At 48.5% G+C, this 17988-nt stretch overlaps 1 protein-coding gene across 11 annotated transcripts in view; it reads right to left on the bottom strand.

The window, feature by feature from the left end:
* Positions 1-17988, bottom strand: part of LOC147084201 (uncharacterized) — a 270376-nt gene that overhangs the window by 98507 nt on the left and 153881 nt on the right. For 4 of the 11 annotated variants that reach the window (XR_015075837.1, XR_015075838.1, XR_015075835.1 and 1 more), the window contains one exon: positions 15649-16210. The exons of 4 other annotated variants lie outside the window; for them this stretch is intronic. The gene's annotated coding sequence lies outside the window, so the exon portion shown is untranslated. Of the gene's footprint in view, positions 1-15648; positions 17963-17988 lie in introns of those variants that run through there. 3 more of the 11 variants (XR_015075836.1, XR_015075839.1, XR_015075834.1) reach the window with 3 other exon arrangements.

The raw sequence follows: 17988 nt of genomic DNA on the forward strand, positions 1-17988 counted from the left end.
TTCGCCTTCTACCACATCAAACCCCAAGCTTGCTCCGTTTACATAGAAACATAGAAGATAGGAGCAGGAGTAGGCCATTCGGCCCCTCGATCCTGCTCCGCCGTTCAATGAGATCATGGCTGATCATCCAAATTCAGTACCCGGTCCCTGCCTTCTCCCCATATCCCTTGATACCTTTAGCTCTAAGAAATATATCTAACTCCTTCTTGAATATATTGAAAGACTTGGCCTCAACCGCCTTCTGTGGTAGAGAATTCCACAGGTTCACCACTCTCTGGGTGAAGAAATTCTTCCTCATCTCTGTCCTAAATGGCTTACCCCTTATCCTTAGACTATGACCCCTGGTTCTGGACTCTCCGACCATCAGGAACATTCTACCTGCATCTAATTTGTCCAGACCTGTCAGAATTTTATAAGTTTCGATGAGATCCCCGCTCATTCTTCTGAACTCCAGCGAGTATAAGCCCAATCGACCCAATCTCTCCTCATACGTCATTCCTGCCATCCCAGGGATCAGCCTTGTGAATCTTCGCTGAACTCCTTCCATGGTAAGAACATCCTTCCTCAGATAAGGCGACCAAAACTGCACACAGTACTCAAGGTGTGGTCTCACCAAGGCCCTGTACAACTGCAGCAGGACATCCTTGCTCCTGTACTCAAACCCTTTTGCTATGAAGGCCAACATACCATTTGCCTTCTTCACCGCCTGCTGCACCTGCATGCTTACCTTCAGTGACTGGTGCACAAGGACACCCAGGTCTCGTTGCACTTCCCCTTCTCCCAATCTATTGCCATTCAGATAACAGTCTGCCTTTCTGTTTTTGACACCAAAGTGGATAACCTCGCATTTATCCACGTTATATTGCATCTGCCACGCTTCTGCCCAATCACCCAACCTCTGGGATCTCAGAAAACACCATGAATATACAACTGGTGGATTTGACTGCTGTTTTACAATCATAATTCTCCATTTGTGTGTGTGCCCTTGCATTATAACTATCAATCAGCAGCCTTTCCTTTCCCCACTGTGGAAATGTAAAAGCGATTGTTAATTCAGTACCAGTTTGAGTCTTTGTAAAATTCAGTACTTTGCTGTTTCACTAACGCTGCCACTAGTGGAATAAACACACAAAAGCAACAGAGGGGCAAGGAGAATGTATGAGAAATAATTAGTGGTAACATAATAGGGAACACTAATGCCTTTTATAAACATATAAAGCGTGAAAGAATAGTCCAAGGAAAGGTGGGGCCGATTACTGACCAAAAAGGCAATCTTGTGGAAGCAGAGGACATGGCTGAGGTACTAAATTAACACTTTGTGTCCGTATTCACTAAAGGAGAGGATGCTGCCAATCGTACAGTAAAGGAGGAGGTGGTAGAGAAATTGGACAGGATATAAATCGATTAGGACGATGTACTAAATTGGTTGGCAGGGCTCAAAGTAGAAATGTCACCCACTCTGCCACAATCTTCCAATCCTTGGATATGGGAAAGGTGCCAGAGGACGGGAGGGCTGCAAACGTTACTTCCCTGTTCAAAAAAGGAGAGTGACGAACCAAATAACTACAGGCCACTCAGCTTAACATCGGTGTTATTTCCGAAACACAATTAACCGTCACTTGGAAGAACATGGGTTTATTAGCGACAGACAAAATGGATTTTATTTAAAGGCAAATCAAACCTGGCTGACTTGAATGAGCCAGTGGATGAAATAGGAGAGGGTTGATGAAGGTAGTGCAGTTGATGTTCTGTTTCTGGACTTTCAGAAGGCCTTTGATAAAGTACCTCATAATAGACTGGTGAACAAAATTGGAGCCAATGATATTAAAGGAGCAGTGGCAGCGTGGATACTAAATTGGTGAAGGGACAGAAAACAGACAGAAGTTGTGAACCGATATTGTTCACACTGGAGGGAAGTTTACAGTGTCCCCAGGGGGCGGGATTAGGACCACTGCTCTTTGATTTATTTCAGTGACATGGACTTAGGTATACAGGGCATAGTTTAAAAGTTTGTCGATGACACGAATCTCGGAAAAGTCGTAAACCGTGAGGAGGACAGCAGAAGACTTCAGGAGGAAATAGAGACACTGGTGAAATGGGCAGACACATGGCCGGTGAAGTTTAATGCAGAGAAGTGTGAGATGCTGCATTTTGGAAGGAAGAATGAGGCGATGCAATTTAAACCAACTGGTACAATTTAAAGGGGTTGCAGGAACAGTAAAACTTGGGGGTATAGATACAGAAATCTTTGACAGTGGCAGGACAGGACGATAAGGCTTTTAGAAACGTATATGGGAGCATTGGCTTTATAAATAGAGGCACAGGAACATCGGAACAGGAGTAGGCCACTCATTCACTCCAGCTTGTTCCTCCATTCAATTCGATCATGGCTGAGCTGTATCTTAACTCCATCTCCCCGCCTTGGTTCCATATCCCTAAATACCATTGCCTAACACAAATCTATCAATGGCAGTTTGTCATTTTCAATTGACCGAAACTCAACAGCTTCTTGAGGGCGAGTGTTCCAGATTTCCACTACACTGTGTCTGAAGAAATGCTTTGTAACATCACCCCTGAACGGCCTCGCTCTGCGGTTAAGGTTACGTGGACCCCTCGTTCTCTCTGCCCATCCACAGTTCCTAACTTCTAACATCACCCCTGAACGGCCTCGCTCTGTGGTTAAGGTTACCTGGACCCCTCGTTCTCTCTGCCCATCCACAGTTCCTAACTTCTAACATCACCCCTGAACGGCCTCGCTCTGCGGTTAAGGTTACGTGGACCCCTCGTTCTCTCTGCCCATCCACAGTTCCTAACTTCTAACATCACCCCTGAACGGCCTCGCTCTGCGGTTAAGGTTACGTGGACCCCTCGTTCTCTCTGCCCATCCACAGTTCCTAACTTCTAACATCACCCCTGAACGGCCTCGCTCTGTGGTTAAGGTTACGTGGACCCCTCGTTCTCTCTGCCCATCCACAGTTCCTAACTTCTAACATCACCCCTGAACGGCCGAGCTCTGCGGTTAAGGTTACGTGGACCCCTCGTTCTCTCTGCCCATCCACAGTTCCTAACTTCTAACCATTTAGAACATTCTCTGATCGATCCTTTTTAGGTCCAACGTGAATGAGCTCATTTCTTTCTGAAGTGAGGGGAGTGCGACAAACTCGCTCAATCCACTCCAGGAGGGTGGGTTCTCCGGCGTTCTGAATGTTATTTAATATTGGTGTCGCGAGTCTAACGCCCTCGAACGTATATGTGGACACGGTGTCAAGATGTAATGAGAGTGGGAGGAGGCTCCCGTGGAGTATAAACACAGCATAGACCACTAGAGCCGAATGGACTGTTTAGAGTCATAGAGTCATAGAGTTATACAGCACAGAAAGAGGCCCTTCGGCCCATCGTGTCTGCACCGCCCATCCACCCCTGTCCAGTCTAATCCCATTTTCCAGCATTTGGTCCATAGCCTTGTATGCAATGGCATTTCAAGTGCTCATCCAAATGCTTCTTGAATGTTGTGAGGGTTCCTGCCTCTACCACCCTTTCAGGCATTGAGTTCCAGATTCCAAACACCCTCTGGGTGAAAAAGTTCCTCCTCAAATCCCCTCTAAATCTCCTGCCCCTTACCCTGAATCTATGCCCCCTTGTTATTGACCCCCCCACTAAGGGGAAAAGTTCCTCTTTATCTACCCTATCTATGCCCCTCATCATTTTGTACACCTCAATCAGGTCCCCCCTCAGCCTTCTCTGCTCCAAGGAAAACAACCCCAGCCTGTCCAGCCTCTCTTCATAGCTGAGGCGCTCCATCCCAGGTAACCTGCTGGTGAACCTTCTCTGCACCCTCTCCAAAGCAATCACATCCTTCCTATAGTGAGGCGACCAGAACTGCACACAGTACTCCAGCTGTGGCCTCACCAGCGTTTTGTACAGCTCCATCGTAACCTCCCTGCTCTTATATTCTATGCCTCGGCTAATGAAGGCAAGTATCCCATATGCCTTTTTAACCACCTTATCTACCTGCTCCGCTGCCTTCAGGGATCTATGTACATGTACACCAAGGTCCCTCTGACCCTCTGTACTTCCTAGGGTCCTACCACTCATTGTGTATTCCTTTGCCTTATTTGTCCGTCCAAAATGCATCACCTCGCATTTTCAGGGTTAAATTCCATTTGCCACTTTTCCGCCCATCTGACCAACCCGTTTATATCGTCCTGTAGCCGGAGGCTTTCCTCCTCACAATTTACCACCCCACCAATTTTCGTGTCATCTGCGAACTTACTGATCATACCTTTTACATTCTCATCCAAATCATTTATGTAGATCACGAACAACAAGGGACCCAGCACCGATCCCTGAGGTACCCCACTGGACACAGGCTTCCAGTCACAAAAGCAACCTTCAACCATCACCCTCTGCCTCCTGCCACTCAGCCAGTTTAGGATCCAACGCGCCAAGGCACCCTGGATCCCATGGGCTCTTACCTTCTTAACCAGTCTCCTATGCGGGACTTTGTCAAAAGCTTTACTGAAGTCCATGTAAACCACATCCACAGCATTTCCCTCATCCACCCCACTAGTCACCCCCTCGAAAAATTCGATCAGATTTGTCAGACATGATTTACCCTTGACAAAGCCATGCTGACTATCCCCGATTAATCCTTGCCTCTCCAAGTGGAGATTAATTTTGTTCCTCAGAATTTTTTCCAATAATTTCCCCACCACAGATGTTAGACTCACTGGCCTGTAATTCCCTGGTTTATCCCTGCTACCCTTCTTGAATAATGGTACTACGTTAGCTGTTCTCCAGTCCTCTGGTACATCCCCTGTGGCCAGAGAGGTTCTGAAAATTTGTGTCAGAGCCCCTGCAATCTCCTCCTTTGCCTCCCACAGCAGCCTGGGATACATCTCGTCCGGGCCTGGGGATTTATCCACTTTTTGGCCTGCTAAAACCGCTAGCACCTCCTCCCTCTCGATGCTAATATGTTCAAGTATGTCACAGTCCCCTTGCCCGATTTCTATGTCTGCATCGTCTTTCTCCATAGTGAACACAGATGCAAAAAATTCATTTAAAACCCTGCCTACATCCTCTGGCTCTACACACAGATTGCCACTTTGGTCCCTAATGGGCCCTACCCTTTCCCTGGTTATCCTCTTGCCCTTAATATACTTATAAAACATCTTAGGATTTTCCTTTATTTTGCTCACCAGTGTTATTTTATGGCCCCTCCTCGCCCTCCTAATTTCTTTTTTAAGTATGCCCCTGCACTTTTTATACTCCTCTGGGGCTTCCTCCGTCTTTAGTCTTTTGTAACTGCCAAAAGCCCCCCTTTTATTTCTAATGCATTTTTGTATATCCCTTGTCATCCAAGGTTCCCTTTGCTTGTTGGTCCCACCCTTGACCTTTACAGGAACATGTTGGCGTTGTACTCTCTCAATTTCCCTTCTGAAAGTCTCCCATTGTTTTGATGTGGATTTTCCTATAAGCAGCTGCTCCCAGTCCACTTTGGCCAGATCCTGCCTTATCATATTAAAATCGGCCTTCCCCCAATTTAGAACCCTTATTTCCAGGCCATCTTTGTCTTTTTCCATGACCACCTTAAATCTCACCGAATTATGGTCACTGTCGCCAAAATGCTCCCCTACTGACACTTCCACCACTTGCCCGGCTACATTCCCCAGAATTAGGTCCAGTACCGCCCCCTCTCTTGTAGGACTTTCTACATGTTGGCTCAAAAAGCTCTCCTGGATGCACTTTAAGAATTCTGCACCCTCTAAGCCTTTCACACTCTGACTGTCCCAATTTATATTGGGGAAGTTGAAATCCCCCACTATTATTACCCTATTATTTTCGCACTTTTCTAAGATTTGCCTACATATCTGTTCCTCTATCTCCCCCTGACTGTTTGGGGGCCTATAGTACACTCCCAGCAAAGTGCTTGCCCCCTTTTTGTTTTTAAGTTCTACCCATATGGCCTCATTAGAGGAACCCGCTAATATATCATCCCTCCTTACAGCCGTAATTGACTCCTTAATTAATATTGCAACACCCCCTCCCCTTTTACACCCCCCTCTGTCTCGCCTGAAGATTCTATACCCCGGAATATTGAGCTGCCAGTCCTGACCCTCCCTCAACCATGTCTCCGTGATAGCAACAATATCATACTCCCATGTGTTCAACAACAACTTCAGTTCATCCACCTTATTTGCAAGATTCCTTGCATTAAAATAAATGCCTTCCAGCCCTGTCATATTCTCTTTTGCCTTCACATATTTGCTCTGCCTTCCCAGCTGACTTGTTTTTCCCTCTGTATTTGGCCATAAATCACCCCCTACTATAGCTCCACTCTGTACCCCAACCCCCTGCCAAGTTAGTTTAAACCCTCCCCAGCAGTGCTAGCAAACCTCCCCGCAAGGATATTGGTTCCCCTCTGGTTCAGGTGTAAACCGTCCGACTTGTACAAGTCCCACCTTTCCCAGAAGCAGACCCAGTGATCCAGGAAACTAAAGCCCTCCCCCCTGCACCATCCCTTTAGCCACGCATTCATCTGTTCTATCTTCCTATTCCTATACTTACTAGCACGTGGCACCGGGAGTAATCCAGAGATTACAACCTTTGAGGTCCTGCTCCTTAATCCTTCACCTAGCTCCCTAAATTCTTGCTGCAGGACCTCATCCCTCTTTTTACCTATGTCGTTGGTACCAATGTGGACCACGACCACTGGCTGTTCACCCTCCCCCTCCAGAATGCTGCTGCAGTTTCGATGTAAATCTAATCTGCCCCGAACTGTCCCAAACTACAATCTCTGTGACTGTGACCATGGTGTGTAACCCTTCCTTGTCCATCATTCACCTTCCCACAGCATTCGATATAGTCTCATCTGGCATTCTTTTCCATGTCATGGCCTCCACTGTCCATCCCATAAAACTGATCCTCATGTGCTTCCTGTCCTAGCTCCCTGATCGCAGATCGCAAATCTCCAGCAATGGGTTAACTTTTGTCTTTCTATCCACACCTATATTGTTGGCCAATATTGAACCAATGATGCTGCTTCTGGTGCATAGTAACCGATTACTGTAGCGCCGGAGGCAGATTGGATTGTTTCAATATCTGCTTCTTGGGATTTGCCGGGGCATTGAAATCTCTGTGCTGAGATCGCCTCATCAGGCACCTCCATTGACTGGGCGAGGCTACATCATAGACCCATAATATGATACAGCACAGAAGGTCATTCAGCCCATCAGGCACCTCCACTGACTGGGCGAGGCTGCATCATAGACCCATAATATGATACAGCACAGGAGGTCATTCAGCCCATCAGGCACCTCCATTGACTGGGCGAGGCTACATCATAGACCCATAATATGACACAGCACAGGAGGTCATTCAGCCCATCAGGCACCTCCATTGACTGGGCGAGGCTGCATCATAGACCCATAATATGATACAGCACAGGTCATTCAGCCCATCAGGCACCTCCATTGACGAGGCGAGGCTGCATCATAGACCCATAATATGATACAGCACAGGAGGTCATTCAGCCCATCAGGCACCTCCATTGACTGGGCGAGGCTGCATCATAGACCCATAATATGATACAGCACAGGAGGTCATTCAGCCCATCACACTGGTGCTGACTCTTTGGAAGAGCGATCCCATTATTACCACTGTCCCTCTCTTTCCCCATAGCCCTGTAAATGTTTTCCCTTCAAGTATTTATCCAATTCCCTTTTCAATGTTAACAGAATCTGCTTCCTCCACCCTTTCGGGCAATGCATTCCAGATCACACTAACTCGCTGTGTAACACAATGTTACCTCACCACCCTCTCGGACAATGCATTCCAGATCACACTAACTCACTGTGTAACACAATGTTACCTCACCACCCTTTCGGGCAATGCATTCCAGATCTCACTAACTCGCTGTGTAACACAATGTTACCTCACCACCCTCTCGGACAATGCATTCCAGATCTCACTAACTCGCTGTGTAACACAATGTTACCTCACCACCCTTTCGGGCAATGCATTCCAGATCACACTAACTCGCTGTGTAACACAATGTTACCTCACCACCCTTTCGGACAATGCATTCCAGATCACACTAACTCGCTGTCTAACACAATGTTTCCTCACCACCCTTTCGGGCAATGCATTCCAGATCACACTAACTCGCTGTGTAACACAATGTTACCTCACCACCCTTTCGGGCAATGCATTCCAGATCTCACTAACTCGCTGTGTAACACAATGTTACCTCACCACCCTGTCGGGCAATGCATTCCAGATCACACGAACTCGCTGTGTAACACAATGTTACCTCACCACCCTTTCGGACAATGCATTCCAGATCTCACTAACTCACTGTGTAACACAATGTTACCTCACCACCCTTTCGGGCAATGCATTCCAGATCACACTAAGTCGCTGTGTAACACAATGTTACCTCACCACCCTTTCGGACAATGCATTCCAGATCTCACTAACTCACTGTGTAACACAATGTTACCTCACCACCCTTTCGGACAATGCATTCCAGATCACACTAACTCACTGTGTAACACAATGTTACCTCACCACCCTTTCGGACAATGCATTCCAGATCACACTAACTCGCTGTGTAACACAATGTTACCTCACCACCCTTTCGGACAATGCATTCCAGATCTCACTAACTCGCTGTGTAACACAATGTTACCTCACCACCCTTTCGGACAATGCATTCCAGATCACACTAACTCGCTGTGTAACACAATGTTACCTCACCACCCTTTCGGGCAATGCATTCCAGATCTCACTAACTCGCTGTGTAACACAATGTTACCTCACCACCCTTTCGGACAATGCATTCCAGATCACACTAACTCGCTGTGTAACACAATGTTACCTCACCACCCTTTCGGACAATGCATTCCAGATCTCACTAACTCGTTGTGTAACACAATGTTACCTCACCACCCTTTCGGACAATGCATTCCAGATCTCACTAACTCGTTGTGTAACACAATGTTACCTCACCACCCTTTCGGGCAATGCATTCCAGATCTCACTAACTCGCTGTGTAACACAATGTTACCTCACCACCCTCTCGGGCAATGCATTCCAGATCTCACTAACTCGCTGTGTAACACAATGTTACCTCACCACCCTTTCGGACAATGCATTCCAGATCTCACTAACTCGCTGTGTAACACAATGTTACCTCACCACCCTTTCGGACAATGCATTCCAGATCTCACTAACTCGCTGTGTAACACAATGTTACCTCACCACCCTTTCGGACAATGCATTCCAGATCTCACTAACTCGCTGTGTAACACAATGTTACCTCACCAGCCTTTCGGACAATGCATTCCAGATCTCACTAACTCGCTGTGTAACACAATGTTACCTCACCACCCTTTCGGACAATGCATTCCAGATCTCACTAACTCACTGTGTAACACAATGTTACCTCACCACCCTTTCGGACAATGCATTCCAGATCTCACTAACTCGTTGTGTAACACAATGTTACCTCACCACCCTTTCGGACAATGCATTCCAGATCTCACTAACTCGTTGTGTAACACAATGTTACCTCACCACCCTTTCGGGCAATGCATTCCAGATCTCACTAACTCGCTGTGTAACACAATGTTACCTCACCACCCTTTCGGGCAATGCATTCCAGATCACACTAACTCGCTGTGTAACACAATGTTACCTCACCACCCTTTCGGACAATGCATTCCAGATCACACTAACTCACTGTGTAACACAATGTTACCTCACCACCCTTTCGGACAATGCATTCCAGATCTCACTAACTCACTGTGTAACACAATGTTACCTCACCACCCTTTCGGACAATGCATTCCAGATCACACTAACTCGCTGTGTAACACAATGTTACCTCACCACCCTTTCGGGCAATGCATTCCAGATCACACTAACTCGCTGTGTAACACAATGTTACCTCACCACCCTTTCGGACAATGCATTCCAGATCTCACTAACTCGCTGTGTAACACAATGTTACCTCACCACCCTTTCGGGCAATGCATTCCAGATCACACTAACTCACTGTGTAACAATGTTACCTCACCTCACCTGTGGCTCTTTCTCCACTCTCTTTAAATCTGCATCGTCTGGTTACTGACCCTTCTGCCAATGGAAACAGTTCCTCCTTATTTACTCATCAAAACCAATCATGAGTTTCAACAGCTCTATAAAATCTTCGTTTAACCAACTCTGCTCTAAAGAGAACCAGTCTCTCCCCAGAACTGAAGTCCCTGATCCTTAGTACAATTCTCTCAAATCTCTTCTGCACCGTCTCCAAGGCCTTGATACCCTCCCTAAAGTGTGGTGCCCAGAATTGAAAACCAGACTCCAGCTGAGGCCTAACCAGTCTGTTCTAACAGTTTAACATAGCTTCCTTGCTGTTATTCGCTATTCGCTCATGGTATCAGCACGTGACTAATGAGCACTGTCAGAGGTGAGGACATTCACCACTGCTCCACTAACATTAACACAGTTGTGTAACTTTAAGCAGATTGGTGACACCCAACTTGTTTGTTTGGAATATCTTTAGGGGCCTTACAATGTCTGGAAACGTCTTAAATACATAACTGGTTTGATCGGATTGCTGTTTTACAATTATAATTCTCCACGTGTGCGCGTGTCCCGCTGTGTGTCTAACAAACTCTCAGTCAGCGTCCTTCCCTTTCCCCACTGTGGAAATGTGAAAGCGATTCAGTCCCGGATCAGTAATTTCTCCAAACTTAAGTTGATGTTATTCGCCGGCATTAAGGTATAACCCAATTTGAGACCTTGTAAGATGGAGTTTTCTGCTGTTTGACACACGCAGACTCTGGTATAATAAACACACGACAACAACAGCAGCACCGTAGGGAATCAAGCTGAATACAGAAAGTACAGAGGGGAAATCAAAAACAGAGGGGCACGGAAAACATGAGAATACATTAGTGGGAATATAATAGGGAACATTAAAATCTTTCTAAAACATATAGGCCTAGAAATTCATTGTAGCCACTTTTGGGGCAGTAAAGTCGGGCGGCCGCTAAAGTTTGCGCCCGCCGCCAAATCGAGGCCACTTCTCCGATATTCATTAGCTTCGCCCTAAGAGTTTGCTCGAGCGCTAAAACTGGCGATGCACGCCTCTCTTTAGGCGCTAAGCCGGAGGTGCTGAGCGAGAGCGCCGAGGCCGGGCGCAGCGCAGGTGCGGCCATCTCGTGATTGACAGCAGACACCCTGGCGCCGACCAGCTCTTAAGGGGGAAGGGTCGACTTGGTCTGCTGCCACGCCCTGGATAGAGGAGCCCTCCAGCTAGGCCTGAACACTGCTGCTGGACCCAAATAGCGCCTGAAGCCATGCAGAAGGCCCGTGAATGAGCGCAGCGCTTCTCAGAGCGTGATCTGAGTGTGCTGGTTGGTGGTGTGGAGAAGAGGCGCCATATTTTGTACCCGGACAATGGCAGGAAGGCGCCGCTCCGCACCTACCGGAGAGCCTGGAGGCATGTCGCCAGCAAGGTGTCAGCCAACAGCGAGGTCCCCAGGACCGGTGTCCAATGCCGCAAAAAGTTTAATGACCTCACTCGGATTGTCAGGGTGAGTACCCTTTCCAGTGACCTCCTCATCCTTGCATGTGCACCTCACATTATGGGCAAAGGGACCTGAAAGCCCTAATGGCCAGCCCTCATCCAGCAGCTATGGGACAGGCATGAACATCAATTGCACATTCTGCACTTAACACACTGGCCAAGCTATTCCACCATGGGAGGCAGTGCACACAAGATCAGGGCGACACACTGGCCAGGCTATTCCACCATGGGAGGCAGTGCACACAAGATCAGGGTGACACACTGGCCAGGCTATTCCACCATGGGAGGCAGTGCACACAAGATCAGGGCTACACACTGTACTTAGAGGCCGTCCTTTCTCTTGCAGGCCAAGCTGGCCAATAATAGGAAGAGCCAGACTGCGACCGGGGGAGGCCGACCCCAGATCCAGCCGCTCACCGAGCTGCAACATCGCGTGGAGCGCATCATGGGTGGCCGGGTGATTGGCCCCGTTGCATGTGGAGATGCCGACCCTGTTCTGGGCACCAATGGTAAGGACATCAACGTTTGGACCTCTCTCGTCCCACTTGCGCATCAGATCTACATCCTTTGCCACTGTCCGACCAATGCGCTGAATGCCACCACTCATGCATCCCTCGCTGACGCCCTCTCCTCACTCTAAAGCTACTCTTGTGCCTTCCTGCTTTCAGATGGTGAGGAGGAGGTCCCTGAAGTTGCCAGTGACAGCCCCTCAGAAGAGGAGGAGGAGGAGGAGCAAGAGGAAGGCGGCCCATCAGGGTAACCCTCAGCCGTGGCAACCCATGCGAATGTAGGGGACACGTCTTCCCTGGAGGGGAGCATGGCGGAAGTGTCGGAGGGGAGGGGAGGGGAGCTCATGGGACCTGCGGCCTGCAGAAACGCGGGAGGGGGGTGCCAGCTCGGCGGCCTTCTCCCCAGAGGGGGGAAGGGTCGGAGGGGAGTCCAATTGCTGGGCCCAGCGGCATCCAGCAACGCAGGAAGGGTCGGCCAGCTCGGCGGCCTTCTCCCCAGAGGGAGAGTCCGGCCTCCAGTCCGGAGATGGTCTTCGCCGAGGAGATGGAACACCTCGAGGACTTGTCCGCGGACTCGGAGCGCTGGCACACGGAGCTCATGGGGGTAGTGGCACGGTTGCCTGAGGCCATCGAGTCCCTCTCTCGGAGTGTCACCGACGTCGGGGCCTCACAGGCCATCAGTTTGGCGGAATTCGGGGCAGAGCAGGCAGCGAGTCGGGCGGCATTCGGGGCAGCGAGTGGGCAGCTGATCAGTGGTGCCGTTCAGTCACTGGGTGCTCTGATGAGGTCACTGAACAGGTCAACACGGGCACTCACTGCTGCCACACTCGCTGTGTTAGCCAGGCATCGCCAGGGCACCCGGCGCGCTGCAGCAGCACAGCGGTCTGTCCCTCAGCAGATTGGTGCGCATGCTGCAGTGCTGGCCCGGGCGAGTGCCAGTGTCTCAGGCGACCAGCGAGCGCCTGCCATCCGCCAGCTTGCCCCCATTCCTCCAGCCGCCACTGCCACTCCCCCAGTGGAGCTGCCAGGAGCTGCTGCAGCGACTGATGCTGGCCAGCCACAGCTGCAGCATTCAACAGCCGCCCGCTCGACGGCCAGACCTCGACTAGGCCGACCCCCAAGGGCATCTGCCGTCATGACATGTGCCCCTCTGGAGCCTGCCCCCAGCCTTGCAGCAGCCAATGGCCTTACTTTGAGGAGCAGCAGGGCGGGCAGGGGCCACACAAAGATGGCCAAGGCATCACCCTAGCGGGCCAAAAAGTCGAATGTGTGGCCAGTTGTTTGTTTTTTGAGGCCGAGAATTGGATGTTTGTTTTTTGAGGCCGAGAATTGGATGTTTGTTTTTTGAAGGCCGAGGATGTGATGTTTGTTTTTTACGAAGGCCGAGGATGACGGCCATTTTAGTTGCACTGTTTTGTTAATCCTCTCCAGGTTGTGGGAGCGAGTAATGTGTTTGAGTGTTTTTTTGGAGGTTTCGTCTGTTATTGGTTTTCATGTGGGAAGGGCCCTGAGTTTGTACAATAAAGCATTTTATTTATTAACATTGTCCATGTTTGATCTTTGAAGTGTTTGTTGCCTTAACCGGCTGAGGGCTTGCGGAGCGGCTGCAATCATGTTCTTTCATTGGCACAAGCCATTCCCTGACAGGGGGCCTAGAAGTGACGTTCAATAAGCCACCGACGGGCGGCCCTTGGATCTTCTGCCTCCCTCCTGGGCTGGTACTCCTCGTCCTCCTCCTCATGCTCCTCCTCCTGAGGTGGGGGTCCAACGTGAGGTGGCAGTGCCTGAGTCCTGCGGATAGCCAGGTTGTGCAGCATGCAGCAAACGACGATGAATTGGGAGACTCGCTCCTGCGAATACTGGAGGGCTCCCCCGGAGCGATCGAGACAGCGGAACCGTTGCTTGAGGACGCCAATTGTTTGTTCTGTGATGTTCCTAGTCGCTTGATGGCTCTCGTTGTATGCCTCTTCAGCAGGGGTCGTGGGCGCGTGGAGCGGGGTCATGAGCCAGGTACACAAAGGATAGCCTTTGTCTCCGCTAAGCCATCCTCTTGGGTGAGGCTGTGCCTGGAACATGTCAGCCACAGTTGTCTGTCACAGGCTGCTGCCTGGAAAGCGGGCAATGACAGCTAGGATGCGCTGCCTGTGGTCACACACCAGCTGTACGTTGAGGGAATGGTAGCCCTTCCGGTTGCGATAATCCTCGGCATGCTCCAGAAGTGCCCGCAAAGCCACATGCGTGCAGTCAATGGCGCCCTGCACCATGGGGAAGCCCACTATTCTTGCAAATCCCACTGCACGCTGCTGCTGCTTGTCCAGGGTCATGGGGAAGGAGATGAATTGATGTCTCCTTCTGAAAAGGGCTTCGGTCACCTGGCGGATGCAGCAATGCACGGCGAACTGGGAGATGTTAGCGATGTCCCCAGCAGCGGATTGGAAGGAGCCGGTGGCATAGAAGTTGAGAGCCACCGTCACCTTCACTGCCACCGACAGAGACATCCTGCGCATCAGCTGTGGCTGCAGATCTATCTGAAGCAGCTGGCAGATGTCTGCAACCACCTCCCTTCTGAATCGCAGCCTCCTTACACACATCGCGGCAGACATGGTCAGATAGGAGGACTGCTGGCGGTATAGCCTGGGTGGGTAAGGCCTCAGTTGGCGACGCCTGTTGCCCCCTCTGCGTCTAGCCAGGGCTGCCACTCTCTCACGGCGTCTGTAAGCCCTTCTGGCATAAGGCTGAAAGTCAGCATTGGCACCCAATGCAGCCCCCATTATATGCTGGCAAACACTGAGCTCTCAATGAAGGCAAAGATAATTGCTAAGCTGTGGCCCGAGCCAAAAATACCTGTCCTAGTGTTGGTCCAAACCAGTAAGCTCTCCTCCTTGGTCTCTCTCCAAAAAACCGTTGCACAAGAGCGAATGCTGCAAAATGGCTGGCCTTTATAGTGCAGGGTAAGTGCCCTTTAATTAGCGCTCCCCGCAGCCCGCCTCGGCTGTGTACCGTTCCACTTCACAGTCATTAGGGCCGCCCGACGCACAATGGCCCGGCGTGAGTGAAGTTGCGGTTCGGGGCGCACAAAGGGCGTTGCACTAGTAAATGACGTCATGATCTGCGCGCGCAGCAGGGCGCGCACTAAGACTTTGCGCCGGCGCTAAATGTGTACTGAAGTTGGGGCGAGGTGCAGATCGCGCTGTGCCCGGGCACTAAGCGCCTAGCGCTCGAGATCTACTCCTCCTAAAGGCGCTAGCGCGCCCAACTGAATTTCTAGACCATAAAGCCTAAAAAGAGAGTCAATGGAAAGGTGCGATGATTAAGGAGCAAAAGCGCAATCTTCTGGTGGATGCAGTGGGCATGGCTGAGGTACTGAATGAGTACTTTGCATCTGCCTTCACTAAAGAAGAGGATGCTGCCAATGTTACAGTGAAGGAGAGGGTGGTAGTGAAATTGGACAGGATATAAATAGACCAAGAGGAAGTAGTGAAACAGTGGACAGCGCTCAAAGTGGAAGTGTCATGGTCTGGATGGGATACTGAAATAAAGAGTAGATTTGCCTTTCTAAATCTAGGCTTTATTAACTTTAAAAATCCAGTAGCACATCTTTCACCACCCAGTCCCAACCAAGGCTGTAAAGAACTGAATTTAAGATGGCCACCACAAATCACATGACATCAACTGCCAATGAGTTTACAGCATATATCTCAAGGCAGGAAACAAACAACCAATTACAATACTTCTTACTAAAACATAAAGAATAATCACCACATTCACCCCCCCCTTTTAAAATATACTCCAACCTAAACAACCTTTACAATTTATAATTAATTATTTACAACTAAAACAATACAAATATATTTCAACAATTTTAAAACATTACTATCAATTTAAAAGTCCATTTTCAGTCGGTCGACCAGATGTCTTGTTCGTGTCGACCTTCTTAACCCTGGTGAAATTCCTTGCCCTCCCACACCAGGAGACACAGAAGTATCTTCTGCAGGAAGGTTATCCATATCCCGATTATCAACAGTTTCCGGATTGGAAAGCCCATCAGGAGGTAAACTGGGACGGTCATGAACATCCATCGAAGGCTGACTAATAGAAGTATAATTATCTGCAATAGGATTGGAAATATTCGTAGTATCTGTAACGACATCCACATTATCTGAATCATGACTATTGTTAATATCCTCAGAAGAGGGCTGGCCACCACAAGGAGCCAAGTCTTTAATTGAAACAGTACTTTCTTTCCCATCTTGGAATCGAATATGAGCATATTGGGAATTTGCCTCCAACAGCTCCACCTCCTCCACTAAAGGATCATATTTTGACAATCTAACATGGCGTCGAAGCAGCACAGGTCCCTGCATAGTAAGCCATGAAGGTACCGAATATCCCGTAGTAGATCTCCGCGGATAGTTAAAGAGCCTTTCATGGGGGGTCACATTAGCAGCCATTGAAAGCAATGATCTAATGGAATGCAGGGCATCAGGCAGTACCATTTCCCACTGTGTATTCTTAAGGTTCCGGGATGTCAAAGCCAACATAACTGCCTTCCAGATCACGCCATTGTATCGTTCACACTGTCCATTACCCTGGGGATTATACGGGGTAGTTCTACTAGTAGAGATTCCCCGACTCTGAAGGTATTCCTTCAACTGGGAAGACATAAAAGAACTTCCCTGATCTGAATGGATATACGCAGGCATCCCAAAAATGACAAAAAGTTGAGTCAGACATTTGATAACTGTAGCAGCTGATACATCTGCGCAAGGAAAAGCAAAAGGGAACCTTGAAAACTCATCCACAACAGTAAATATATATAGATTTTGAGTCGTTGAAGGAAGAGGCCCCTTAAAATCAACGCTCAAACGTTCAAAAGGAGAAGTAGCCTTTATAAGATGAGCTCATTGAGGCTTAAAGAAATTCGGTTTACACTGAGCACAGATAAAACATGATCAAGTCATCCGCTTGACGTCTTCAACTGAAAAGGGCAAATTCTTACTGCGTACGAAGTGTATCATCCTCGTAACCCCAGGATGGCATAAGGCATTGTGAAGATTAATAAGCGTATCTCCTTGAATCACAGAACAATAAGCCCTCGACAGCGCATCAGCAGCAACATTATCCTTCCCCGGACGATAAACTATATCAAAATGGTAGCATGCCAACTCAATCCTCCACCTCATTATTTTATCATTCTTGATCTTTCCAAAATGTTTGACATCAAACATAAAGGACACAGACTTTTGGTCAGTTACCAATGTAAAATGTCGCCCCGATAAATAATGTCTCCATTTACACAGTGCTTCTAATATTGCATACGCCTCTTTCTCTATTGAAGAATGTCTTTTTTCACTATTGTTCAAGGTACGTGAGAAAAAGGCCACAGGTCTTCCATTCTGGTTCAGAGTAGCCCCAATTGCAAAATCAGAAGCGTCCGTCTCAATCACAAAGGGAACCTGCTCATCAATAGAATGCACAACTGCTCCAAGGATATCCTTTTTAAAATTATCAAAACACGTCCTGGCCTCCCATGATAAAGGATATGTCGTAACCCGAATAAGGGGCTGGATCTTCTGTGAAAAGTTTGCAATCCAATTAGAATAATAAGAAAACAGTCCAACAACTCGTTGCAAAGCCTTAGAATTAGTAGGACAAGGTAAATCAATCAATGGTCGCAGACGTTCTGGATCTGGTTTAATCTCGTTTCCCGAGATAATATACCCCAGTAGATTTACCTCAGTGGTCGAAAAGATACACTTCTCTTTATTGAAAGTTAAACCAACTTTTTCCGCAGCTTGAAGGAATCTTTCTAAATTAGAATCATGCTCCACCCTTGATTTGCCACACACCGTGATGTCATCTAAGTATGAAAAGGTGTCAGAGAGA

This window comes from Somniosus microcephalus, unplaced genomic scaffold, assembly GCF_052327205.1.
Source record: "Somniosus microcephalus isolate GS21.2 unplaced genomic scaffold, FLI_Smic_1.0 unresolved_chr9, whole genome shotgun sequence".
In the NCBI taxonomy this organism is placed as follows: domain Eukaryota; kingdom Metazoa; phylum Chordata; class Chondrichthyes; order Squaliformes; family Somniosidae; genus Somniosus; species Somniosus microcephalus.